Here is a 12,484-nt window from a genome sequence, read left to right on the forward strand (position 1 = left end):
GCCGACACGGGGATCGGAATTCTCTTTTCGAGCTGTCCTCCGACTGCGAGCCCTTAACGTTTACTAGCGACCTTAGAGACAGGCTTCTGGCCACTGTACATGATTCCAGAATTAATACAAGCTATATACATTTAATAATATCATCAATTACATCGAATTGTTTTTCTTCAATTTCTACGAAATCTTCGCGTCAAATCTAATTATTTGTACAGGCGGACGCAAGAATTTCAGGCTGATTTTCTTCTGTTATGGAATCTTTAGAATCTAACTGATGTTTATGGTCCGATATGGTAGCTTGAATAATTTTTTTACTACCTTTTTAGTACAATTTCTTGTTACTAAATTGGATTTGATGTAGGTTACGTGTCCAGTGCAATTTTACTTGAATTATTAAATTGTAAAATAAACATCGATCATTAGGAGCTGGAAAATATTCAATCGCAGTACTCTGTCAAGAAAATAAAAATGTTCCGCATTCTATCTCGTTGTAAATAAAGTTTCAGCATTTTTTCATTGCATTAATCTAACACAAACATTATTCAGATCATCGACCTTAGAATATCTCTTATTCAAAATGAAAAATTAATCGTTCCCTAAACGATTAACCACAAATATCGAAGATAAATATTAACCCTTTCTGATTTGTAGCAATTATTTTTATATTTACGTATAATTAACAATACGAATATATGTAAAATAAATACAAGTGCAAGTAACAGCCTGAATGACATTCGTATAATACGAACATGACACGAATTCATAACAAATAATGTCAAATATCACAATAATAATATTTTTGCATTTTAGTCAACGCTAAAAAGGTTAAGGTTACAAGTATGAATATTTAATAAAATCAACCATGGAGAGCAAGATGCTGCCTGGTACTACCAGTAAACACCAGATATCAACATGGTCGATAGCGTAGAAGAGGGGTGGCAGTGGGGAGGATGGGTCCATTGATCGATTGGTTTGCTCGTACACGAGGAAACATTGGCTGGTAGAAGGACGACAGTCGAAACCCTCTGTTCTGTTCGACGACCTTCGATACGGATGCCAGTGGTACAAATGAACGGAATTAAGGGGCTTTTAGAAGCGTATACACACAGAGACAGGGACGGCACGGCACACAACGGGGGTAGATAACTCCCGGGAGAATTACGAGGGGATGAGAGAGGCAGAACGAGCGAGAGAGAGAGAGAGAGAGAGAGAGAGAGAGAAAGAGATGGCGAAAGAGAGGGAGAGAAAGAGAGAAGGAGAAGAGAAACGCCGAAAGAGGAAACGTTCGAGGGGTGCTCTTTGATTGGTGTGGGAAGATTCACCGGCAGTTAAGCACTGTCACTGACTGCTCTTCCTAGGGAATTTTCTTGGCGTAACGCCTACCGGCATCGAGCTGCAAATCCCACCAAATACGCCCCCTCGGAAACTGGCCACTGTAATTAACAGCCTCCGCTATTTCCATTTCACCAATTGCTCTTTGCTCGCTCGAATCATTTTCTGCCCCCGAAACTCTTCGCTTCGCGTTTCACAATTGTTCGGTTGAGTCGCGGACTTCGCAATATGGTTCATTATGATTCTGATTAAATAATACAGGTCTGAAGCTAGCTGTCTAAAAATTATGCAATAAATATTGCAGTTCTTTGAACGCCTAAAAACATTGTCCACTAAGAAATGCATAAAAATCTACGATCGAAATCCAATCGAACAAACAGAATTAGAAATGGAGCTTCAAAGTGAACTGTTTTAAAATTATACAATAAATATCGCAGTTCAAATTTAAATGTTTCAAAAAATTGTCTACTCAAAAATGTATAAAAATCGACGAACTAAATCCAGTCGAACCAACGGGGTTCAAAATCGAGCTCCAAAAATTGTCTTCAAATTGAGCAATAAACGTTGCAGTCTAACTTGCAACGTTTAAACAAATTGTCCGCAGTAAAAACGCACGAAATTATGATTTTCTACGACGTTCAAAGACGGGAAATGTCTTCGAGGAACCGCGTTTTTTTCAGGGGCGGGCTAATCAACGGTCGACAAAGCTACCGGATCGCTCGAGGCCGGGGCCGGCGATTACAATTTCAATGAACCACGCTTCCAGGGCAATCTTGGGCGGCTGTTAACAGTCTGTTAAAGCAGTAACGATTCGATTCGCGAGACACTCGAGAATCGTATTCACAGGAGTGCGCACTCGAGGTCCGAGCAACGCGAACACGGGATGTTTATGGGGCCGCGTTCGGACTGGTAGCGTATTGCTCGGCTCAGCATGGGGCATGTACGAGGCGCACCCGTACCCCCATGCTGTCAGTGAAGTGCCCCCTCGTCCTACGAATCGCTTATGTATATCCATGGGAAAAATATTGGTTTATTTGGACGCTACAAGACGCATTCGGCTAGAATATTAGACGTTTTGCGGTGGGACCGATCTGCTGGACCAATTACCCCATGGAACCAAGAAAATTTCAATGCTCTCCACCATGGATTCCTTCGAACAGATCTGAACAATCGTACCAACAAGACACGGAATTTGAAGTTATGGCTGTGTTATTTTTCGTCGATTTTTGTTGCAGCTAATATCTCAGATTTATTAGTTTGCAATTTTGAGGTATGTAGGGGTGTTTTTAAAGAAAATTATTGTTTTTGACAAATTTTTATTAACACCTTTCGAATGCGTAGTTAAGGGTAGTTTATTTTATTTTTATAGGGTTTTTAGAAAGATTCCATTGGGACACTTTCTAGCCTGACGAAAACAGTGTTTCACTTCATGATTAAATCTCGTGGAACACATTCTGCTAATTTTTGCGACGATTTAAAAATTACGCGATTCAACTATGATGAAAATGTATAACAATAAAAAATAGTACGAACTAAAGAAATATTAGTCTATGGATGACAAAGTGTGATCAAGATTTTAGAATACGTCAGAATACTAAGTTCATTAAACTGTTTATGTCTCTTTTATTTTATCGATGGTCCTAATCGTTAATTAGTTAAGTTCATATTGAATTACGATCTAAAAATCCAAAATGAATAAACTCATATAAAATATATAAAATAAATCTACACATTTTTCTTGTTCTAATATAAAATTTCACTGCCCAATCCGCTGATTAATTTCAGCAACTTCCAAAAAACGTTCTAGGAAGCTGAAATTCTGCTCAACTAAAAATGCAAATAAACACAGAAAATGTGAAACAAGCTCGGATCGTTGTGTTAGATTTGCTCCGGGTTCTCTCACGTCCATCACACAAGATACAATCGACCTCTCGAAGACGCTATTGACACGATGACAATGTTTCGGACGGAGGGGGGTTGAAAATATTCGGCCACGAGGACGCGAAAGTCACGAGCATGGTTTTCCGGGGGAATGTGCCATGGTGGACACGTGACCACCAGGTTCGACACGTGGTGCAGAACGCCAGGTGGTCCTCCTACCGTCACGCACCGCATCGTTAAACGGCGATACCGTGATAAGAGGGTTGTTGCACCCCGCGAGGCCTCGTTTTTCCGCAACCGTCTTATCACGGCGATCTACAGGGCCCGGACGACCTGCTCGAACGTTTTGACAAATGAAAAGCGTGCCGTCATGGGGAAAACCTGGAAACGTGCCGCCATTTTTTTACCGGGTCGTCATGAGGGTTGGAACACCTTTTTTTTCCAGAAATGAGTCGTGACGACGATCCATCAAAATAGCGAGGCTGTTTCTAACAGAAATTGATCGATTTCTCAATTGAGAAAATTGATTATTCTCTAGCCACAAAAAATAGCTAGCTAAATATACTACATTAACTAAAAAATGTTGGACATAGTAAATTAAATATATCTGTCTAAATAATGAGAAGAATATTCGAAGATACATTTATTTATTATATAATTACTCAGTGCTTATTTAGTATTTGTTTAGCGCGAGGTTGTGTTAAAAATAATTATTTGAAGCAACATTATTTTGGATTTTGGAAGAAACAATTATTGCAACTAATATTTCATGCTTTGAAGCACGCTCTAGTCAATTAATATATTACGAAAATGAGAATTACAATTTTGTCAGATAATATGGAAGGCAACAGAATTTAATCTACAATTTTTTTATAAGAAATGCGTTATATAAACTTTATGCTTTGCAGTCCCAAAGAATTTAAGCAACTCTTAGAAATTTTGTAGAAGAAAAATCTGTAATTTAATATAAATCATATTTGCAGTTAATAATTAAATAATATTTAATATTTTGTAATTATATTTAATGTTACTGTAATTAATATATTGTGCAAACGGGAAGTTTGACGCGGTTGATCCGAGTTTCGGGAAGGAATCGTGGGAGGCCAGGAAGAGGCGATCGCACACGGAAATGAATGCCTTAATTGTATGCCTGGATGTGGGCGACGTGATGAGCCAATAAGCCATGACATGACCGATCAGTTTACCTCGGCTCCTTTCATTATTTCCCGGCGCGTCGAGATTTTCACTATCTTCCGTATCTTTTTCCGCAGAGTTCACACGAGTCACTGTGCCGCGTCGCAAGGGGGCATGACGTTACATAATAGGGGATGATTGCCGTTTGACAAGCCCCTTTCGTTCCGCGCTTAATTCAAGAACGATAGGGTTTCGCTGGTAGCATCTTACATTGGGGGCGGGACCCATTGGGTCGTGGAAATTTATTGCGGATCATTGGAATAAATCGATCTTATTTCTAAATCAATTCTTTCCCTTTCGAAAAATTTAATTATCCAACTACGATCTTTTACATTTAATTTAGAAATTAAAAGAATTAAAAATTAAATGGAAATATAGTTGCAAACTTTTATATTCTGTTCCATTCACGATTTCAAAGTACGTAGAATGTAATTCGAATACAACTAAGAAAATGTTTTTAAGAACAGAAATTATTTCAATGTCTCTAAAATAAAAAAATTCTAGTTACCATAGATTTTTACACGACATACTTTTAAATTGACCTAAATGAAATTCTGAACAGCAGTAATTCTAAAAACTATGGTTGCGAACAGGGAGAATATCGTACCAAAACATTGATTAATTTATTCATTTATTTCTCAAACAGGCAGAATAAACCCAATACTAAACTTAATTTCTATTTAAAATTTGATTGTTATTATTGCATCAATGAAAAAATAATTAACCACTTCTAAGGGATGAGATTGGATTCCATGAATACAGTCCACCCCGAGGAACCATCCCCAACAGATTCGCCCGAAAAAATCCAAAAGAATTCCATCTAGAATTTCCAAGCGAAATGTCGCCCCAAGAATCATTTAAAGCCAGCACCAACAAAAACGAAGGAAACAATGGAATTTAACAGAGGCACCGCACCTGGGACAGTTCAACGAACCTCTCCGAAGCTACGAAACGCGGTCGGCTCAATTAAAAACTGCTCAGCCAGCGCAAGGGAGGCTCAACAAGTATCCCCTCCGGCCGAAGACCGTTCGTGAACGTTCCCAGCCGAATTTCCAGATGATCAGAAAAATCGGAGCATCGTCTCTGGGCACAATGCGATCCCTTTATGGTCTTATTAGGACGTCTAACCGTCCCATATGCCCGGGACCGAGCGGCAGACTCCCATATAGAATTACCATCGAGCCTGGCCGCCCTCTCGAGCGCAGAATTCTCGGCCCGTCGGCGCGCAGCATAATCACTTTACTTTAATAGACTGTGATCGACCATTCAGTAGGTGGAGCAGACTGTTTGCGTGAACCGGCGCGTGCCCGAAAATCTCAATGGAAGCTCCCTGGAGAGCCTGTTTCCAGTGACTTCGCGAAAATCCTGGACAACGTTTTTCAACCCCCCCTCTTCCGAAGTCGATTCTCTACAGTCCTCTGCGGCATCGCTTCCAAAGCTTCCGCTCTCGATGATCCAGAATGAAGTGGATCGAGCGGGGGCGGGACAAACGGACGCACGAATCGATCTTGACTCCCGTCAAGAGGCGAATTTTCACCTTTTCGCAGAGTTCCAGCGACGGCTTTTGTTGGCGGGACGCGTGCGCGGATTTTCGACGCGCTGATCCATCATGCGATTGCTATTGTGGACTTCCGGATCGACATTTTTTTTCGGGACTTTGTGCGGGGTTTCATTTGCTGCGGTTCGAAGGTTCGGGCGATTCTTCCGCGTTTGGAGAATCGTGAGATAGAAAATGTTTCGGCAAAATTGGAGATTAACGAGGAAACTTGGAAACTCGTTCCTTCCTCGTCTGAGCTGAAACGGAGAGTAAATGATCGGTGAACGAAGAGAGAGTTTTCTAGGGGATGAAATCCTGGCCGGCATTAAGAAGTCATTTTCGAATCGATTCTCAACGGTCATAAGCGCATCAGCAAAGATCCCCCGTGCTGAAAGGATTACAGGGTTGATTATTGACACAGGGGGTTGGCGGGTCTCAGCCGAGCCCCTCGCGCGTCTGGTGACACCCTATATGTTTGAACACATTTGTTGATAACCCGTTTACGCTGCTCGGCGTATTGAGTTACGGGGATTTATGGAGTGCAAATAGAAGATGCGTCGAAACATCGGGTCGCGACACGGACTCCCATGCCGCATCATCCCATTGGAAACCGCCCCCCGTATCAAGCAACCTAAAAATTCACCGTCAGATCTCTCCATGGAAAATCGAAATCGACGACTTAAAATGTTCTAATTTGAAATATTCAAAAATCGTGAGTTTCTTATTTCATTCGTCATTCCAAGCAATTGTAATTTTTAAGAAAAGCTTTGTAGACATTGGCTAATGAACTAGTTCATTTGGTCCAATTTATTTATCACAAATTATTATATAATATTATATACAATACTGTTGTATTATTATAATATTGTATATATAATATTTATTATAATTACTAAACTGCGGATCTTTCTGCAAAATAAAAATTGTCTTCATCAACTATAAGACATAAATGACGAGCACAAGTTTTTTTTTCAATCACTTTTATGTTCAGATTAATGCATTAACGTTCTCAGTTCCTTTTAATCTTGAAACTGTTTAAAATTGCACGATATAATTTTTACCATAAATGCATAAAACCCGCAGGCTAATAATCACAATTTACGATACCCTCTTTTTATTTTTATTCGCATTCTCATGCACGGTGGCTTAGGTTGCCGATAAAGACGTAGAAGGCTAAGTTATAATAGTATTCACCCTGCGAATCGTTTTGTATCCGAATTGTTTAGGTCCCGCAGGCCATCGGGGTCAGTTTTTAAAAATTGCTAAATTTATATCGTTCACGCGTGCCGAAGTCGGAGCAACGAGGATCTTCTCGACGGGGTGTCCTCCATTTTGAACGACCCGCGCGGCTTTTAATTTATGCAGGATCCACGGGGTGATATCCTAAACGGCTAGGAACCCTTTTGAACGACCGGTCAAAAAAGTGGTCGCGTGCGCTCGGACCGAACGTCGGAAGCCACGACGGGTTAATGAAGAGAAATTAATGCTCGCTGCCGTTTCGTTCCAGCGACCATGAGCGTTTCCATCTCGCGACTGACTCAACCACTGAAATTGCATTATCTACTCACAAGTTCCTATATAAACCTCATTTAATCCCTGTCTCAATTAATCGCATATTTTTAACTCTGTATAAACTGCGCCTCTGCACATCGTTCTATTATTTGTGAAAGTAATATGTCTTATTGTCGAATAAGTTACAAAAATTTGTAACTTGAGAAGTTGTGCTCTCCTGTAAATGTATGATTTTCAAATTTTCTCTCAATTTAATACATTTTTATAATTCGATTTTTAAATTTCAAATTTCTATTGCATACAATGATCAAATTGTAATATAAATAAATTTGATTTTTGAATAATTAATCTTGCAAAGTCAAAGTAATTTAGTTAATGAAAAATTGGAGATCACGTTTATATACTGTTTCGTTCTTCTTGTAATTTGTAAAAATTCATCCTGAATATTATTCATTTCTTCTGTTATATCGATTTGCCATTGGATCAACTTGATAGTAAGAGAAAAATAAAGTCGGAAAAATAGTTCGAGGGTTGGAAATAGCTAGAATTCTCGGAAAATAGAAAATAAAACCATATCCGTCAATTACACACCGAATTCCAATTCCCTCGAAACAGCACGCTCAATTGCACTCAATCTCCTCTCCAAGAGACAACTTGTTCACCCGCAACAGCCCTTAATTAATCAAAGCGCCGTAAATTCCCCGAACATCAAGAATTCTAAATATATATCATCCAAAGCAGAGTGGCCATTTAATCGTTTAAAATTAGCCTGTCCCCGGCCGTACCAATCCATTTCAATCCAAAGTTACAGGATCAAATGGAAAATATGCCGGCGGACGGTGTCTCTCAATTGAATAAACAATCAATTCAGTAAGGAGATCGTTCATCCGGATGAATCCTGGGACACGACGTCTCCCGTCGAAGAATTTCTCGGTTCCCGAATTCCCAGCCCCGGCGGCCACCCTAAATTGAGACAAATTAATAGTGAGCCGAAGTGAGTCACCGGAATAGGTGGCGCGATCAAGGATCGGGCTGTTCCAGGAACCTCGAAGAATACGAATTCCTTCGATACGGCCCGGCGGACAACAATCGGACACTTCCTCGGGAAAGGCAGTAATAATTCGACGAGGCGACCGCTCGATCATGCGATCCGTCCGCGACGTCAAAGTGTCTTCTCGTGAGACCAGCATCGGCGGCCGACCGAAGCCACCCGACGGGCGCTAAAGGGGGGGAAAGGGGAGGGAGCGATATAAAAAGCAGCTAGAAAAAGGATTCGAGTCGAAACGTCGTCGATCCCGGGACGCGATAACTCATAAAATGGACGTATAGGTGCAACAACTCGTGCACGCCTATGAATTCGCAGCTGAGAGCATACGGGCGCCCTAATGGGGCACCACGAAATTCATCGGAAAAAATGTGTATAATGGTCGCCGCGTCGGCGAGGAGGAAACCAAGTCAGGTAAGGAGCGTATAAATGCTCCCGTATCGTGGAAAGATTCCACACCGAGATAGCAGGAAACGTATAGTACGTATACGCTGTTATGTGTGTATTGTGTTCCTTTTTTTTCTCGTTGGCCTCTCTTTTTTCTCGGGCACCTCTCGTTTTCACTTCTTTCGAGCGGTCGGGCCAATTTAAATCAATTTAGCCGCCACCCCCCGCCTAAACGAGCCTCAATTGCCGCACAATGAGGCCAGGGGGTGAGGGAGGTCCTCGAACGGTTAAATCTCACAGGCTCTTACGAGAAACGCTCTTTTCGAGCAGGATGTTGCCTTCGCTTTGGGGTCCCTGCCACTTGGGAACTCGAATTCGGTTTTCGTAACTGTGGCAGTTGATTTTCGAATGACTCGATGAATGCAAGAGTGATTCACGAGACTGTAACAAGCTGGATCTTCGTTCTGCTTGATGCGAAGAAACAATGTTTCATTGGAATAGACGAATGGCTTCTAAAAGTCAATCGTAAGCAGAGGGGTCGTATGGAGGTCACTGACATCTTTTTAAGATGGACACCTACATTTTTTTATGCATGTAGACCCTCCTTGCTATTTTACATTTAAAAATTACCAGGAGCACATGGCCGAAAATTGCAAAGCAATGACCATAGAACAACTTAATTCAGGAATGGAAACAATTAAAAAACGTTCTACAGAGTTTGAACGTCTACTTTAACATATTTATCCTGAATGATAAATAATAACATTTAGGATTATCTGTCTCCAAAAATAACAGATACTTAGGTGGCCTCCTTTAGCTGGGCACCCTGTATATAGTATTTCTTTAGATTTCCCCCTCGCAAGAACCAATTACCAAGAAACTTCTCGTCGAAGTTACTATAAAATAAAATCAATAAAAAATAAGAAATGTTCCTGAAGGAAGATTCGCTAAATTATAGCGAAGAAGATGCAAATTATGGTCGAAAATCGTGGTACGAGAATAGTAATTCGAACGAATTAGGAAGAGTTCTGTGGAACGAGAATGGGAATAGAATTGTAAGAGAGATGAGCTGGCGAACGATGTTTGTTACGCTAGCAGTCCGCACTCGGTTTGGAAAGGTAAGAGCCCTTACCTGGACAAAAGGCAGATGAGGCAAGAGAGCATGGAGAATTGGTAACCCGCTCGCATCTCTCGGCTCGTGCCGGCTGCTTCCGGTTTTTCAAAGCGGTGCTGCTGCCTTCTGGGACCGGAGATCTGATCTGTTGTGAACTTTGTAATTCACTCAGCGAGAGTCGCGTCGTCGTCTTTACAGATTATCGGGGATCGAAGGCATGTGCTGTCTGCGAGCTTCTATCCTATCGATTATGCGATCTTGGACCAGTCTTTGGACCGTGACTATATTTACGAAATTACTAGCGACGCGGTTGATTCTTCGCGATCGAAACCGGAATATTTTCGGATTCGTTGGAGTATTAAATGAATTTTAATCGTAAGAAGACTGAAAATCTTCACTGATTTTTAATATCGTCTGGATATTTCAAGTTCTGTTTTCGATGCTTGGTTATTAGATTTTTTAGAAATATCATTATTAGACCTAGAAGATTGTAAAAAACTGATTTATACTATTATTATTATTATTAAATTTTGTTAACCTCTTCACAATTTTATTTTCTATTCATCCAGTTTGATCAAAAATGCATAAAATTGCAGAGTTTCTAGAGTTCAATCAGTGTTAATTTAAATATTATTTCTCGAAGATGGTTTTAAGCATGTTCAGAAATTACTGACATCTTCTAGCAAGCTTCTTTCTGAATTTTATAGGAATTTTATTTGAGTCCTGTTCTCAATATTTCATTTTAATAATTCGAAGTTACATTCCGATAATTAAGATCGGACAAGATTGAAGCCGCTAATGTTAACAACGTTCGCCGCAGGATCATTTTAAGTATGCTAAAAATTGATTGATGTCTTACAGGGCATTATCCTTTATAGTTTATATGAACTGTATCTGGATGCGTTTCTCCATGTCTGATTTATTAATTTTAATGTCTTTGTTGCGTGACACATTTAATGACCGTTCTTCAGGTTGTTTCAGGCCATTGTATTCTGCGTTTAACCGAATTTACCCCGGAAAACACGCCCTCCAAATCAAGGGTTCGCTCGCAGAAAAAAATTCGACCCTACGCGATGTGTCCCATGGGGTGTTGTGACATATGCTTCGCCGCGGCTTATAACGATGGGATTTTCTGCGTGGAGAGCAGTCGCCTTTCTTTTCGATTGTGTCGAGACCGGGGGAGGGGCATCCGTTCGAAAAACAACGAAGGATTCTATTATCTCTTTCGAATCCCATCGAGATAATTCGAAAATATTAAATATTAATTCTTTGCACTCGAAGCTGTTTTAATTCGAAATCGTACAATTTAACAGTTTTTCAAATATTAATTAATTTGAATATAAAAAAAGGTACTAAATAATTAATTTTATAAATCCTCTGAAAATATTACAGATGGATTTTTGCAAATCTCAAGAAGATTGAAATACTACTCAGAATGTAATCTAAATTTACGGGGGATTAAATTTATTTATAAATTTGTAATAAATTATACATTAATCTATAATAAATTGTAAATATGAATTTACATATAAAATTATATAAAAGTGCAAAATTTATAAATAAATTTATAGAAAAGTATAACTATTGTTGAAATTATTTTCAGACGCGATACAGCAAGTTTTAGCTGTGCCTCGGACTCGCCAGACGAGTGCAAAGGGTTAAAAAGGATGTCAAAATGATAAGTGAAGAAATGAAAACATTATCTATACGAAGCGAGTAAATGACACATTGTCGGTATCGAGGCAGGACGAAATTCTCACGTGAATCACTAATTGCAGGGTTAGACTCATCCACGTCGAAATGGCCAATGGTATCGATTGAACGATTCCGTTTAATCACGTAATTGCGAGCACCCCGTGAAATCGGACGTTCGCGGCCGGTTCACACGGTTTCTACCTGCGTCCGCTCTTCCTGATTCTCTCACATTCATTAAATCGCACCCCGCGCCTTATCTCTTATCGATGGCAACACGACTCTCGCATCCGGACAGAAAAGCCCCGGCAACTTTGTAACGAGCCACGGAGCTCGAGGGAGCAATCGATTCCCGTCGATTAACATCGCCCCTGATCGCGTGTCAAATCATTTCCATGGGGTGCTCATCCCCTCCGTCGCTTCTCTTCACACCCCTCTCTCGCTAAGATCACCGAAAAATTGTTAGAATTCTTAGAATCAACGATCTCTACAATTTTTGCTATTCATGCCACCGTAAATCAGTTTTAAGTCTAATTTAAACCTAAACTGTTTTCGACGAATATATTCGTCGCGAAGAGATGGCAACATTCTGTGCAATGATGAGTGCATTCGTCAAAAACAGCTAACTGATTAAAAATGTAGTAATTTTTCTAGGAAATAAGATGTCTGAATTAATCGTTAATTCTGTCATTTTACAAGATTTTGGCATTCAAAAAATTGCTACAGAAAGCTGAAAATTTTTCCAATGTTTCCTAAAAATAGTGCAATTTTTTGTTTACTAATTATTTGTAAA

The sequence above is a fragment of the Megalopta genalis genome, chromosome 2 (assembly GCF_051020955.1).
Source record: "Megalopta genalis isolate 19385.01 chromosome 2, iyMegGena1_principal, whole genome shotgun sequence".
Taxonomy (NCBI): domain Eukaryota; kingdom Metazoa; phylum Arthropoda; class Insecta; order Hymenoptera; family Halictidae; genus Megalopta; species Megalopta genalis.